The sequence below is a fragment of the Hippopotamus amphibius genome, chromosome 7 (genome assembly GCF_030028045.1).
Source record: "Hippopotamus amphibius kiboko isolate mHipAmp2 chromosome 7, mHipAmp2.hap2, whole genome shotgun sequence".
Taxonomy (NCBI): domain Eukaryota; kingdom Metazoa; phylum Chordata; class Mammalia; order Artiodactyla; family Hippopotamidae; genus Hippopotamus; species Hippopotamus amphibius.
The window spans coordinates 138,957,471-138,974,816 of NC_080192.1; positions in this window are offsets into that span (position 1 = coordinate 138,957,471).

The window sequence follows — 17,346 nt, forward strand, 5'->3', positions numbered from 1 at the left end:
TTTAAAGTCTAATGTGTCTGATATGAGTATTGCTACTCCAGCTTTCTTTTGGCTTCCATTTGCATGGAATATCTTTTTCCATCCCTTTACTTTCAGTCTATATGTGTCCCTTGGTCTGAAGTGGGTTTCTTGTAGACAGCATATAGAAGGGTCTTGTTTTTATATCCATTCAGCCAGTCTGTGTCTTTTGGTTGCAACAGTTAATCCTATTACATTTAAGGTGATTATTGACATGTGTGTTCCTATTACCATTTTCTTAATTGTTTTGGGTTTGTTTTGGTAGGTCTTTTCCTTCTCTTGTGTTTCCTGCTTAGAAAAGTTCCTTTAGTACTTGTTGTAAGGCTGGCTTGGTGGTGCTGAATTCTCTTAACTTTTGCTTGTCTGGAAAGCTTTTGATTTCTCCGTTGAATCTGAATGAGAGTCTTGCTGGGTAGAGTATTCTTGGCTGTAGGTTTCTCTCTTTCAGGACTTTCAGTATATCCTGCCATTCCCTTCTGGCCTGCAGAGTTTCTGCAGAAAGGTCATTTGTTATCTTTATGGGTTTTCCCTTACATGTTATTTGTTGTTTTTCTCTTGCTGCTTTTAATATATTTTCTTTGTGTTTAATTTTCATTAGTTTATTTAATATGTGCCTCAGTGTATTTCTCCTTGGGTTTATTCTGTATGGGACTCTCCGTGCTTCTTGGACTTGACTAAATATTTCCTTTCCCATGTTGGGGAAGTTTTCCACTATAACCTTTTTAAATATTTTCTCAGACTCTTTCTTATTTTCTTCTCCTTCTGGGATGCCTATGACTCGAATGTTGGTACGCTTAATGTTATCACTGAGGTCTCTGAGACTGTCTTCCATTCTTTTTATTCTTTTTTCTCTTTCCTGCTCTGTGGTAGTTATTTTCCCCATTCTATCTTCCAACTCACTTATTTGTTCTTCTGCCTCATTTGTTCTGCTGTTTATATCATCTAGAGTATTTTTATTTTCGGTTATTTTGTTGTCCATTATTGTTTGTTTGCTCTTTAATTCTTCTGAGTCCTTATTAACTGTTTCTTGTATTTTCTGTATTTTATTGTCGAGATTTTGGTTCATCTTTACTATCATTACTCTGAATTCTTTTTCTGGCAATTTTCCTACTTCCTCTTCATTTATTTGGTCTTGTGGGTTTTTTCCTGCTCCCTTGCCTGCATGGTGTTTCTTTGTTTTCTCATTTTGTCTAATATATAAGATTTGCTGTCTCCTTTCCCTATGCTGCCTACTAGTAATTCCTCTTGTTTCTGCCCTCTGCCCTCCGTACTGGGGTTTGTCCAATGTCTTGAGTAGGATGGGGGGTCTGGTGTCCTCTTTCTGGTGCGTGGCTCTGTGTCTTTTCTCTCTGATGAGCAGGGCCATGTCAGTTTGTGTGTTTTAGGGTATCTGTGAGATTAATATGGCTTTAGGTAGTCTGTGCGCTGATGGGTGGGTTTGTGTTCCTGTCTTGTTTGTAGCTTGGTGTGAGGTTTCCAGCATTGGCAGTTGCAGACAGTCAGACAAAGCTGAGTCTTAGACTCTGATACAGGGCTCTGTGAGAGTTCTCTGCAGTTAATCTTCCCTGTGTATGAGGACTCCCTAGTAATCTAGCATCCTGGATTCAGTGGTCCCTTCCCAGAGCCTCCTACTTGACTTCTGATGGATTAGTCCAGACTTCAGAGGTTGTTTGTCCTGGCAATAAAGTGTCTTAAGGAAGACTGTCCAAGGCTGAGACTAATGGCAGAGTGTTGAGTCAAACAAATACTAAGTCAAGGAAACAGATACATGTATAAGACATGCAAATACTGAATCTAATAGAACATAAGGCACTAGAAAGGCCTGACAGAAGAACTCCAGTATGCCATCAGACAATCAAAGAGAAAACCAACAGAAATTCAAAACACAAAAAACAAAAACAAATAAAAAACCATACACACACAAACACAGATCCAGGGAGAATTTGAAAGCTAGGATCAGATATAATAGAGACCAAGAGTACCACCAGACAGACTAAAGGTTCTCTGGATGAAATCAGACAATTATGCTTAGAACTAAGATAAAGACAAAACCTAATAATAAAAACCAAAGCAGTGTTTCATCTCGAGAATAAAGCAAGGAAACAGAGCAGATCAATAATATTGCTTATAAGTATATTAAGATAAAATAAACTATAAAAGGATAGAAGACAGGGCAACAGAAGAGCATAGCATGACTGGAAATATGAAAAGAAAAAGAAAAGAGAGAAAAAAATAGAAATATATAAAAGATAGAGAAGGAAAGAGGGTAGAAGAGATAAAGTTAGCACTACAAAAACTTAGATAGAAATAGAAATATGTAAAAATTCTAAAAATAAAATTAGAAGAAGAAAATAGAATACAAGAATTTAAAAAATATGTTATAATATGTGTAGATCCCTTAGGACTAAGATTGTAAATGATTTAAAACACACACACACACACACACAAACACATATTCAGGGAAATTTTGAAAGCTAGGATCAAATATATTAAAGAATGAGAGTACTATCAGACAGACCAAAGATTTCCAAGACAAAATCAGACAATTATAATCAGAACTAAGATAAAGACCAAACCTAATAATAAAAACCAAAGCAGTGTGTCATCTGGAGAATAAAGCAAGGAAACAGAGCCAAGCAATAATATTGGTTATAAGTATATTAAGATAAAAGAAACTAAAAAAGGATAGAAGACAGGGCAACAGAAGAGCATAATGTGACTGGAAATATGAAAAGAAAGAGAAAGAAATAAAAATGTATAAAAGATAGAGATGAAAAGAAGGTGGAGAGATACAGTCAGCACTGCAAAAAACTTAGCTAGAAATAGAAATATAAAAAAAGGCTAAAAATAAAAATAGAATAAAAAATATGTTGTAAAATGTGTAGATCCCTTAGGACTAAGATCATAATTAATAAAATAAAAACAACAACAACAACAACAACAATAAACTAGAACTGGCCCCAGAATGGACCCGATCAATAGAATTAATAATAATATTTCTGTTTCCTTGGGGTCTCAGCTGTAACTATCCTTCTACCCACCTTGGGTTTTTTGTATTACTCTGTGACTAGCAGAGCTTACTTTATTGTTCATCTGTAAGAGTCAGTGTGTGGGGAGACAGAGGGTACAATAGTGGCTCCTTCCCCTGGGGTTGAGTGAGCAGTGGTGCCCTGCCTGGGTCACAGCAGCTTGGGCAGCTCAGGAGGAGTCTGTTGTAGAGGGACACCAGTGGCTCAGGCCGAGAGAGCAACTACAACCATGCTACAACTCTGCCGGGGCACCCTGCCTGGGTCACAGAGGCTCAGTCAGCCATGGCGGTGCCTGTTGCAGAGGGATGCTGGTGGCTCAGGTATAAACAGAATGTCTCCAGAGCTGGGCGACTCTGTAGACTTTTGGCTCTCGGCTGCAGGCACTCTAGGCCAGCCCTGCCTGGGGGCCTTTATTATCCCTGAGTGCATTAGCCAAGCCCACAGGGGTCCTTCCTTTGTCTGTCACAGGCACCAAGAGAGAAGCTACACCGGCAGCTCCTGCCCCCTGCTTGTGAGTCAGCAGTATTGAGCTGCTGCCATTGCTGCCCAACTTTCTGCAGTAGGCATTCTCTGCTTCAGATTTCTCCCCTCCTGTCCTCTCAGTCCATCTCCACACTGCCAACAATGTTTCTCACCCTGAACCAGTTCTCCAATTTCCATGTTCCAGCTTTGAGACCCCCTGTTCAGCTGTGAACCAATGTCTCAGTCCAGACACATTGAGCTATGGTGCAGACCTTCTGTGTGTTTCTCACTCTTTCCTGTCTGCCACAGCTCCCCCGCCTCACCCTCTTTGAACAGCCCCAAATGTCTCCCTTCTGACCCAGGGAAATTCCCCACTGGAGAATGGGTTTCCCCATCAGATAAGGGATGTTTCCCTGAACTTGGCAATCTCCCCTCTATTTCAGATCCCTCTGTCCCAGGGTGTGGGACCCATCTGTTTCCTTTCTTCTCCTCCTTTCTCTCCTTTTCTCCCCCCTGTCCTACCCAGTTATGTTGGAATCTTTGCATTCCTTTCTGGTGTCCGAGGTCATTTGCTGGTGTTCAGCTGGTTCTCTGTGGGAATTATTGCATCTTTTGGTGCATTCCTGAGGCATCTGTGGAGAGGGATGCATTCCAAGTCCTTCTACTTCCCTGCCATCTTTCTTCTCCAGGAATACCTCTTTCAATCGTACTTTGCTTCATTGGGCTTCCCAGATATATTGCTGTTTTCATAAATTGAAGATTTATGGCAACCTTGTGTTGTCAGATGATGGTTAGCATTTTTCAGCAATAAGACATTTTTCAATTAAGGGATGCACATTGGTTTTTCTAGATGTAATGCTATTGCACACTTAATAGACTACAGTATAGTGTAAACATAACTTTTATATGTACTGGGAAACCAAAGCATTTGTATGAGTCGCTTTATTGAGATATTCACTTTATTACAACAGTCTGAAATGGAACCCCCAAAATATCTAAAATATGCCTGTAATTGTTTTTTCTTTTTTCCTTATCTTGTCCTTTTGTTTTTTCTTTCACTTATTATTTTTTTTAATACAAAAGCTATATGCCTACCAAAAACACAGTAAAACACTGAATCAGCATCTCCACAATAGGGTCTGAACTATCCCTAGTTATTTCTGCTGATCAGTTAGCTTGGAGAACCACAGTTATCACAGATCTTTTTTTCTAAAATGTATCCAATGTACACATTTTAGTCAGGTGTTAATAGGGATAATGAGGAAGAAATAACACTGTCATCAAACAAGTTTGAGAACTCTGGTTTCAACCACATGGAATTATAGAACTTCTGCTTCATCATTTCTCAATGGCAGAAAGTATTGTTTAACTTTCTTTGTTTTTAGAATGTTGTGTATATGCCATATAATTTCAAGTCATTTTCCATTGCATGCAGCTATTTAACTCCTTGTTATTCCCAGCACACTGTGGGCATGGAGAAAGGGCTATGTCCCAATAATCTTCCTGTACCTCTCATCTACAACTCTTCCTAGCATACACCATCCAATAAACATTCATAGAATGAATTTTAAAATGGTAGCCAAGGTGCTTCAGAACCTGATGATCATTCTCAAAGGTCTGAGAGCCATTCTCCAATATGTCGCCAAACGTCTCTGTTAAACTTTTACTTGTGGTAATATTCCTTTATACTGAATCCCTTTCATTTGAAGATAAAACATCTTAATAAATATTAACAGCATCTCCACCCTACCATTAATCTTCATCTCTGTTTACCCACCTAAAGAACATTTTTGATATCTGAAATATATCTTTTGGAGGCAACACCTTCAACTAAAGGGATTAATATAATCTCCTCACTTCAGAACCTGTGGGACATTTCAGTGGGAATTTGGGGATTTCCATAGAATCTTCAATTTTCACATTTTTTCTTATTTTTGAAGGAAAAATTATTAATATATCAAATTTAATTCAAATTTGTTGTAAAAGAGATGGGATAACTATAAATTAATAAATATGATTTCCAAAAACATCTTTATTTATTTTAGAATTTAAGTTTTATGTGGACCATGGAAAATTCTTTAGCCATATCAAGGGAAATTATTTTCTTCAAAATTCATGTGTAATAAAAAATGTACATCATTTGAATTTGAATCATAAAAATGTGATTTTATTTGTAGAGGATTACATTTAAGGAATAATCTTGATGTAATAAGGCTGTTCTCTCTTCTTCATTTTCCAAGGTTTTTTTTTCTCCATTTCTGCAACATTATCATCTATAAAATTTCCATTAGTCTGGAGAGTCTTATGACTTATCTTAATATCATTTAATGACTATGTACTTTGTATTAAATTAAACCTGATTAAGTGAGAATTTTAGGATGAAAATAATACTTCTATTTAAAATTAGCAATCTGAGTTTTACATATCCTTAAATCTCATTTTAAAAGCTTCATATTTTAGTTCCTTGGATCTCATTTGAATGTGGAACCATGCACATTAAAAATAGAAAGATCATTTTGGAAACCACAGAATTAGATATGTAGGCATAAATTTAATAGGGGATTTAGAAGGCACAAATATTTTTGGCATTTATTGCGCACTGTTGGACTGCATCAAAGACTCATTAAAATTCATTAAAAAAATGCTGGGGTGTAATGGAACTATTTAAACATTCCTATTAGAAACAGGATGAAAATATACAAATTTTGTTCTTTTTATTTCTAAGAAATTCTGGACAAGTGAAATTTCTTTCCCTGACATTTATGCTATGTCTTTGTTTGTTGAGTAATTAAACCTCACTGTTTTTACTGATTGATCTAAGAGATAGTAAAAAAAAAAAAATCCACTATAAAATTCTAATTTATTTATTGAAAACACTCAAAATATAATAATATTGTATGACTTTAATCTTTAGACACCTACTTATTATTTTTGTTGATTAGTAAATAGAAACAGAATTTTAATTAATAAAAAACACTAAGTAGCTTGTATTTTTAAATTTCCAAATCTCTAGTCCATTTTTCAGGTCTATTTTTCAAAATAATTTTGAAAAATAAATTTCTGAATGCAAATGAATAGACATTAATTGTTGAAGAACTATAAAAACAATTATGATAAAGGAAATGAAAATCACATATTGGAATTAGAATCTATTAGAGAGGTAGAATCTTGTTATTGACTGAATTTTACTTTTTTATGTGTTTTTATGTCTGTTATTTCTATCTTTTATTTAATAAGTTACTTATCAATATCTTGCTCATTTTCTACTGGGATATTTTTCATTTTCTTGTTTGAGAAGCTTGGTTGCATGGGTCTTGATGGATATAATTTGGAAATTATTTCAACATTTTATTATCACACAGTTGATGTTGTGATGGTACATTTTACAGTGATGCACATAAATCCATAAATCAAATAATTATTTTATGAAATGGAACACATAGGTGGTCATTTTCTTCTGAAATTTTCTTAAACAGATTGCATCTTGATTTCTAATGCCATCTCCTAAAGGAAAAGACTCTTACAGCTTCTTTTACTTGGTAAATTCATCTTGTCAAATGACTTTGTTCAATTTTCAGAATTCTGGAAATACTCTTCAGTTCAGAAATCTGGTTGTTTCAAATAATTCTGTGTTATTTTAATATTGTCAGGTAGGAAACATGCTGAGTTCCTTGTTGTACGATTCCAGAAACTCCACCTCTGAAGACACATTTTATGGACCACAGTCTCTAATCATAATGGAGTATATAATCCTTTTGTGTCTCGTTTCCTTTGTTCAACATGATACTGAAAATTTTCATCTGCATTTTTAATATGTAACTGTAGTTGGTACCATATACGGTACTATGGGAAATATCATAGGTTTTGGAATTACCATGTTTAGAAAGGCAGTTACTCTTGGTAAATTAAGGAGAAAATGTAGTGGTTTATCTTAATTTGTAGCCTTTTATTTAAAAACAAAATGATGCAAATAGGCAAAATGTTAGCAGTTATTAAAATTTGATGGTATGCATAGTATTTGTTTTCCTTGCTTGTTTATTTATTTACTTATTTTACTAGACTGTGTATTTGAAAATTTTATAATAATGGTACAACCAGAACAACCACAGATAAAATATTTAAAATACAAATAGCATATTTCTTATTCAAATGTACAATTATTTGACTTCTTAAAAATGTAAAATCATAAGCCAGTTAACTACAAATCTTCCAAGGACTCAAAAGATTATAGCTTAAGTTTCAAGTTTTTCAGTTTTCCACACAGGATGCAAGTGTACACATGCATACACCATTCCCTTAAAAACCTGGTGAAATAACTGATTACCCCTTTCCTGCACTTCTGAAACATATAAAACATGAATTTGATCTGATATTTCAGAATAAATATAAAAAATAACAACTTCATTGGATAGAAAACATAGGTTTGATTCACCTAGTCTCTTGGAATTTTATCACAAAAATTATTGATCTTCTTGTAAAAAAAGGTTAAACTACATCTTTGTTTTACATATACACCAGTTGAATAAAGACCGTAAATGTCACTTGTCAGGGATATAATTCAAGTAAAGTTTAAAAATCTTTTTTTCTCCACTTTCATTCTTTTTCCTGGGCTCCGATATTTCTTCCATTTTTAGGAAACAAAATTCTTATCACCCCAACCAAGTTAGGTAACGACACGCATAAACTATGCTGTCTTTTTTTTTTTTTAAGTTTTTTTGATGTAGACCATTTCTTTAAAATTCTTTACTGAATGTTACAATATTGCTTCCATTTTATGTTTTGGATTTTTGGTCTCAAAGCATGTGGTATCTTAACTCCCTGACCAGGAATCGAACCTGCACCCCATGCATTGGAAGACAAAGTCTTAACCACTGGACTGCCAAGGAAGTCCCTAGGTTGTCTCTCAGGATATTTTCCCTAAGAGGGGAGTGAGTGATTTCTAAAAGTGAAGATAAAATCATATCAACTTAAACCATAGAGGAAAAAATAAATAATATTTGATACAGATCTGTAAGAGACTAAAGCAGAGTAAAAAATGTAGAGATCTCAAATTCAGCCAGATTGAGTTTACAAACATTTAATACAATCCTGATTCCACTCAGCTTTGTCATTTATGTTTAGTTTTCATTTCTTCTAGGAAATCTTCTCTAACATTGACTACACCTGCTTAATTTATATTTTCATTTGCTATGCTAGGTTTTTCTATATCCTCTACTCTAGCATTTCTTATATTTTTATTGCATGTTTATTTTTCCTTCTTTTTTTTTCATTTAAAATATTTTCTCCGTTAAGTAGATGCTATATGTCCTCAAAACATAGATCATTGTTTGGCACCAAAACAGCACTTATTAATACACAAAGTAAACAGATATTTATTGAATGCCTACTATGTGTTTGTCTCTCTCTCAGACACTGGATAAACAGTTCTAGACCTAGCTTTTAAGAAATGTGGTAGCTTCCACTTTCATTCCTTAGAGCCTTGAGTGACCTAAGGAATCTGTCTACATGGCTAGAGAGAGAAGTCCACCACCCTGGGCCACACTGAGTCATTTTACCCACCCCTGCTGAGTTGCCAAAAAAGGGCATCAAAATGTTTTGGGTACTTTAGTCAAACCTGCCCAGCCAACACCGCATGGATCAGAGACAACTCTTCCTCACTGAGCCTGACTCAACATACTATCATGAGTAAGTAGATGGTTAATGTTTTATATCTCTAAGTTTTGTGGAGGTGTTTTTGTTGTTACTGTTGTTCTGTTTTGCTTTGTTTTGTTTTTTTCACAGCAATAGGTATGAGAAACACAAAAACTCAAAGGAAGGAAGAATTAATTCTGCTAAGAAGAATAGATGTAGAGAAAAGAAGATAGAATTAAGAGAGGTATAAAAGATAAAATCAACAATTTGGTAATTAACATGGCAGAAGGTGGAGAATTCTATCACTCACTAATTTTGTATAATTTAATCAATGATCATTTCATTGGCTGAGATGTAAATGAGAATTTTTTAAACAGTTTTATTGAGATAAAATTCATGTAAGATAAAATTCACCCATTTACATCGTACAATTATATATTTTTAGTGAATTCACAGAGTGTGCGGCCATCACATAATCTAAGTTCAGAACATTTCATCTTCCCAAAAAGAAAACCTGTACCATTTTCAGTCACTTCCCAACTGCACATCCCAAACCTTACACAACCAATAATCTACCGTCTCTGTATATATGTTTGACTATTCCAAACATTTCCTATAAATGAATTCATATAATAGATGGTCTTCCATGCGTTGTTTCTTTCACTTAGTCTAATGTTTTCAAGTCTTACCCATGTTTCAGCCTGTATCTACACTTACTCATTTTGTTGAAAAATAATCTTCCACTGTTTGAATATATGACATATTATTTATCCACTTGCTAGGAGATAGATATTTGGATTGAGTGCATTTTTTGCTGTTATGAATAAGACTGCTAGAAACATGTATATACAAGTCTTTGTGTGTTCTTGTATTTCTCCAGGGTGTATACCTAAGAGTAGAATTGCTGGGTCATATGGTAACTCTATGTGTAAACTTTTGAAAAATTGGTACAATGTTTTATAGTGCAACCAAAAGATATATGAGGGTTCCAATTTTTTCATATTGTTAACAAAACATTTTTATCTATCTATTTAATTGTAGTCATGGTAATGGGTGTGAAGTAGTATCTAATTGTGTCTTTTTATTTGAGTTCTCTGAATAACTTATGCTAGAGATCATCTTTTTATGTGTCTATATGCTGTTTGCTTAGATTCTTTAGGAAAAGATGCCTATTTAATTTCTTTTCCCGTTTTTGCGAGTGGGTTGTTTGTCTTCTTTTTAATGTGTGTGCACATGTACACTTACATAGAAAAATCCAGCACAACTTCAATCAAAAAAATCAAATATTAATGTTTATTCCACAGTTAAATTCTTTTACTTTACCTTAATTTAATACCAACCTCTATAAGATGTTACCTTTTCTTCCATCCAAGACAGACATAAAATTTTATTATCACCATTTAATTGAAAGTCTGAATGGAATAACATTTGCCAGTTGTATAATGACTATAAATAAATTCAGATTAAAGTCCATCAGCCTTTCCACTTACATGCTGGGTATGTAGACACTGGCTCCAAAGACTTAAGGCAAATCTTGTCTACAAAAGTAACAAAACAGACAACAACATCACATTTTCCATGGTGATTTCACATCATTCTGTCAGCTATGTTGTAATCTAGTTCTTCAAAGTAATTATGATAGCATTTCAATTATAATTAAGAAATTGAAAACACATTCTGTAAACTTTCCATTCGAAGAAAATACACATCTCAATTAAGGCATGCTGTAATTGGCAAATACATGACAGGTGCCCCAGTGAGAGACAATTGACTACTGTGCTAAATAGGCATAATGTATATTTAATATAAAAATTGCTCTGGAACACCAATATTATTGAATTCTATGGCAATGAATGAAATAGCATCTCTCCCACAACAAGATTAACACTAAGAATTTGTTAATATCATTCTCTGCACTATTAACTACCTAAAAGTTACACATGACTGATGTGTATTGAAGGTTTTTGTACACCAGGCTTTCTCAAAGCAATAATATGAGGTCAGTACTATTACCAGGACAAACATTTTGCAGATTAAAAAAATAAACGCAAGGTTAAGTATTTTGTCCAACACACTGCTACTAAATACCAGAGAGAGAATTCAAAACCAGGAGGAATAGCTTCAGAGTCTTCACTGTTTATCACTGTGCTATATGCATCTCACAGATCCCACTTTCTCATAAAATCAGGTTAGAGCTGTCTGTTAATGTCTTTCTGTAGACTCTCTTGCTCTGGGCATTGTCTGGATACAAACTTTTTACATGCTTTTAAGAACGATTGGAAACTCCAATCTTGTTTCCTGTCACCATCAGTGGTATGTTTTCGCATTCTATTTTTTTTTTTTCTGAACTCATGTTGGTACACCAAATGCCTTTGCACATATTGAATGGAGATGCTCAAACCTTAGAGTGAGTTAGAGAAAGCAGCATGGATAGCAGAAAATGAATATAGTACAAGATGCCTTCAAGGAGCTCACATTCAAGTGAAGGAAGAATACACATGTGCACATAACTATTTCATAAATATGTTTAAATGGAATAATTCCAAACTGAGTCCTGTGGAAACTCAGAAAATTAAAAATTATTTAAATAATGTTTTTATGTGATGGACAGAAAAACTTCATGGAGAAGACATTAATGAACTTGACCTAGGGCAGTGTTCTCAGCCATGCCTCTCCAGATGATTCCCATATACAGCCAAGTTTGAGAGATACTGTCCTAAAGATAGAGTAGAGTAGTGCTAGACAGGAGTGAGGAAAAAAGGCATCTCTAAAACCATAGTAACTCTGAAATTTACAAACTTAAAATGTTATTTTTTACCAAGTGCCTGCAATATATCATGATTAACCATAAATACGTAAATACTAGACTGTATTAACTAACCTGAATTACATAAAAGTAAAATTTCATGTGCAAGATTCTAAGATATATGATTTTTTTTGTCTCTTTAGTGCCCCAAACTTCTCACTAATGATTGATCCCTTGTATGTCTGGACCCTTGCCCTATCTGTTATTAGGAGAGATGAATTTTTTTATTGTCAGACCCCAAATAAGTGGGATGTGGTCATGTTAGAATGGATTAATCAAGAGCAGACCAAAGATTATCAGAACAGATTATTAATGTAACACTGAGCTTTAGAATGAGTTCTGTGACTTAAATATTAGCCCAATGTTTCTAAAGTTCTAGGTACACAAGACTCTAATTGCTTGTTATTTATTTTTCCTTTGGATGTAGATATTTACTAATACTGGCCAGAGCTGAGACATTTCCCAGGGTTAATAGTCCTTTCACGGGTTCAAAGGCTTAAATAACTTAAAAAAGTAGAATTTTAGGGTAGCAGGTGAGAGAGAGTTTTGCCAGGGAAGGGAATCTCTATGTCTATGTGGGAGACAGACATTGGGAACCGTCCCAATTCCTGTAATAATATATTTTCCACCCACCTGCACAGCCTTTTCCTTAGAGCAGAGTTCTATTTGGATAAATATATTGAAAAACTGCTGTTTTCAAATGGCAGGTGAGTCTGTGTTCATTTCAGACAAAATATTCCACCATAAAACTTCTGTTGACAAGCCTACGGGCAAAGTAAATAAGCTTGTTAGCGCCAAGAACAGCAGGGGTATTACTGGTCTTATGACACCTCATGGCTCCATCCTTTGGATGCTGCAGTGCATTTCCGATTGTAGTGACAGCCTAGAGGGGCAACATGCAGGAGCCACTCTTTGGTTTGCTGGAGCAGTGTTATTTCCCCGGAGTGCAAAGACTCTCTGATGGTTATTTCCCCACTAGCATTATAGATGTTCTAAAGAAAAAGATATTAAAAATAAAAAATGCCAAATTTCTTTTGTATGACTTTATATTAATCTTTCTATACTTAAAGATTATGCAGTTATGTGATGCAATACACACACACACACACACACACACACACACACACACACACAGAGGCCATGAAGTCAAGAAAGTTGGCCCTATAGTCCTGGCTTGGGAACTTTCTAATTTTGGCTAAATCAGATCCCCTTTCTAGTCCAATTTTTGAATCTCTGAAATTAATGGATCAAGCACCATGCCCCTTCCAATCCTAAACTGCCAGGAGGTATTAAATTTACAATAGTTCATCTTTCAAATAATCTATTTCTATAGCTTTCAGACATTTTTTTCTATGTTATCACTTCAAGTCTTTACTCTTTAAATATGTATTAAAATCCAATTTTGCCCATAAAGAATTAACTGTTACTGGAATTTCTTTTCTACCATAAAAAAGTAGAAACTGGTAAAGTAAATGAGACAAGTTTTCAGACATTAGGTAGCAGACAGGTTAAGACTGGTCCATGAGTGAAGACTGGTCCATGAGTGAATACTGGTGAACAACATGAGTCCTGTGGCTGCATCAGCTTGTCACAGTCTGGAGATGGAGAAAAATAAAGACGTGGGAAACAAACAAACAAACAAAACAAAAAGCAAACAAACAGAACTTAGCTATCTGGATAAATTAGGAGAAAATATCAGAGTTTGAAGAGAATAAAGTCCTGACCAGAATATGTGGAAGAGAGTTCTAAAAATGTTGGCGAGACAGAGACAGAGACAAAGAGAACTCAGACAACTGCAGTGAAGTCCCCTGATTCTTGAGTTCACAAAGTGAGAAGAAACTACTAAAACCCAGAAAATGAACCACTGCCAAAGAATAAGCAAAAAGGAAGAAAAATAAAAATTCCTGGAGCTTAAACAAGGCTGGGAATATTTTTCAGAGGAAGGAAAATAGTCTCTGCCAGCCAGGGTAAAAATCTTGAAATGCTTGGAACATCAGGTTAGAATCCTCAGAAAGGGGCTCTCTAAAGTAGTAGGGTTATAGTAACACCAGAGGAAAGATTGTTCTTGGCCAGCTAAGATTCGTCTTAAAAGTAGGCTTCCAATTGGTTAAAAATAATTTATTTGTGCATCAGAACAAAATCTGAATAAATTTTAAAAAATCACAATAAAACCCAACAATCCTCAGCACAAAATACACAGTATTTGACCTCTAATAAAAAATACAAATAAACAGAACTCTGTGACCCATTACCAGACCAAAAGCAATCAAAAGAAGCCATCTCTAAAATAACAGAGACAGAGGAGCTAGCAGACAATAACTTCAAAATAGACATTATAAAGATAATTCACATGTTTAAGAATCTATAGGAAAAGTTGAGCACAAAAGAAAGGAAACGTATAGAAAAAAATCCACATAGAAGTAACCTAGGTGTCATAAACACTGAGATGGTATTTTAAAGTCATAAGTCTTAATTAAATGACCTAGAGAAGGTATTTTAAAAAAAGAAAGGAACATTAAGAAAGCATTCTTCCACTGAGCTCTGGGCACCTGGGATTGCCCAGACCAGAGACTGAATGGAAAGGCCTGAAGAGAGCTGAACACAGTCAGAAGAGGGTGGTATCCCACAGGTCAGAAAAGAAGGATTTTCAAGAAAGGATTAGTCTTCAGTAGAAATACTGCTGAGAGCTTGTAATGAGGACAGAGAAGTTATCATTAGGTTTAACAAACTGGAAGGCATTCGTGATCTTGACACAAACATTTCAGTGAAGTAATGAAATAGAAATTGGAAAAGGATGGGAGGTCGGGAAGCGGAGACAATACCTACAGGGAACGCCTCTGTAAGAAAGGGAGGCATGTACCCTTTGGAGGAATTTTTTTTTCTCTGATGAGATCAATATCTGATGGGCTTTTCAATAGATTCCTTCCCTCTCACAGCATCTCAAACTGTTTAGGGTACACATTACATCCCAATCAGTCAGCCACTGACCCTTACATCACAGAGGAGCCTGTCACCGCAGCGTTACATCTTCGGAGGGTGCTACAGTCCTCCCAGGTCTACCTTGATGGCCTTCCGAGCACAGTGATGCAAATTCTCTGTGAGACCCGAAGATCCTGTACAAGGACACGGGTCCATGGGAGCTACCATAACAAATGTTGTGTCATTGCCACTTTGTAAACACTCTCTATAGTAGTGTGGAACCAGCCCGTCCCTGTGCTTTGCGAATATGATCAGGCTGTAATGATGTAAAGAATAGATAAGTTTTATTTGTTTCACTAATTCAATGCTGGAGAAAACCCTTTGTACTGGGTGGTGTCAGTGGAACTACAACCAAATTTTCAAAGTCAAAACAGTGAGTTCTCATTCAGTTCTATGCTCTCTCCATGTTAAACATCTTTTTTTTCTTTTTTTTACAAATACCACAAATTTCCTTAATCTGATCCTTGCTCCAACATGCAATCGGCAAAACCACATTGCCATGGCATTCCCCAGTGCTCCTTTATCTCTCCATCTTGATTAATCCCTCCTGATAGGTCCAACTATGGTGATCTACCTCTGAGCCAGCCAGCCCCTCCTCTATGTTTCCAACCAGTTCAGCCCACATCCCCATTCATGGAGTAGCACTGAGCATTGACAGCTGCAATGTTCTATTTCTGACCCTTTGGAAGGAAGCAGGGGGAGGGTTGTAGGACTTCATATCCACACATCCTGCTGTCAGGAAGCTATAGATGCCAGGAGCAGGATGGGAACATGCCAGCTAGTGTGCAAATTTCTTTACAAGTGATCTCACTTAATCTTCACAAAACCTGGGGAGGAAAATGGTAACATTTGCATTTATGGAGAAGGGAGCAGACTCAACCATTTCATGTAATGAGAACAAAGTTGACAAGCTAGTAGGGAGCAGACAGGAATTCAATTTCATGTTTGTCTGACTAGCTACTCTGTTTACTTCCCACTGTTGCAATACCACTTTCCAGAAATATGCCACCAAGAATGTTCTTTTACAGAGATATCTTCCTCAATTGTTCTTTTCACCTGTCTGGGCCTCATATCTGCTGTTGGTTCTCCCACTGTCTGCACCTCCGTCAAGTTCCCATTCGGCAAGTCTCTTCTCCGAAAACTTTGCTGACACCCACCCCGAGGCTACATCTCATAAGTCTTCCTTATTCTTACAGAGATGTACTGTATTTGCAATTTGCACAGGACTTCCACGCGGTGTGTGTTTATGGATGAATGGATGGATGCCTTAAAATCTCAGAATGGACAATTCATACCGACTTGGGCCTTTGCACACGTGGATGAAGACATAGCTCACCAAGGAGTCCTGAGAGAAGAGTTTTCCTCTAACTCTGGACCAGGAGTAGTAGTGCCCTCTGCCCTGCGGTGATTTATACATCGCGTCTGTCATACAGGAGTGGGATTCTTCACTTGCAGCCCCTCCTCTGTGCTGTGCCATTTCTGCCTGTTCGGTCGCATCCCTACCTCTCCACCAGCAATTGAGGAATCCTCCGGCTCGTAAATTGAGTCCTGTCAATTTTCTCAGATGCCATTTGCTCCTTTTCTCAGGACTTCTGCTCCTTTATTAACAACTCTTTGCCTTTGCTGCTTGAAGTTCTCTGGCGCCTTAATATCTGCCGCTTTCTCCTTTTAGAGAAACATCTCAATCCTGTCACTCGTACTTAGTACCAGTTCATCTTTAACCTTTTTTTTTTTTTTTTTTTCTTCAGGCCTTGAAACTGTCTGAGTGCTTCTCTCATAACAGTCTCCATAATCGATTTCAGTCTGAGTCCAGCTTTGGTGTAGGTGAGCCTTCCTTGGCCAGGAAACAGTTGTCTCTGAGTCGATACCCCGTCACCTCCCTATCTCAATTCACTCTTGACTCAGGGCATCAGGGAATGCTGTGGTCAAATCAGTTAAAATTCTGAGCCCCTCCAGCCTGGCTTTTGCCAACTCACCTGCTGTTTGTGGAACACAAGTCATACCAGGGTCTATTCCCCATAGAGTTCAGGAACCAAAGTTTGGATTTCAGACAGTTGTGGAATGTCTACCCCTACACTTTGGTCTTTGCCCTTTCTCTGGTTTTTCTTGGTGTATTGCACACGTTTCTGTTTTATGAGCACCACATCATGTATAGCTGATTTATGTTCAGCTGAGACACTAAGAATATTTTAGGATTGTTTCTAGATTTGGAAACCTCATCAACCTCTTTTAAATATTTCAGGAGCCCCTTTACATCGAATACTTAACAACTGAGATCTTTTCCTTATCCTTAGGATGTAGTCTTGTAGACTTTTACTGATACTTCCCCATCCTGATTTGGGAATTAAGCCAAAGTCTTGGATTCAACAATCAATAGTGTTAAGCATTGTAGGATTAAGGTGCGTATGAACCAAAAAAGTT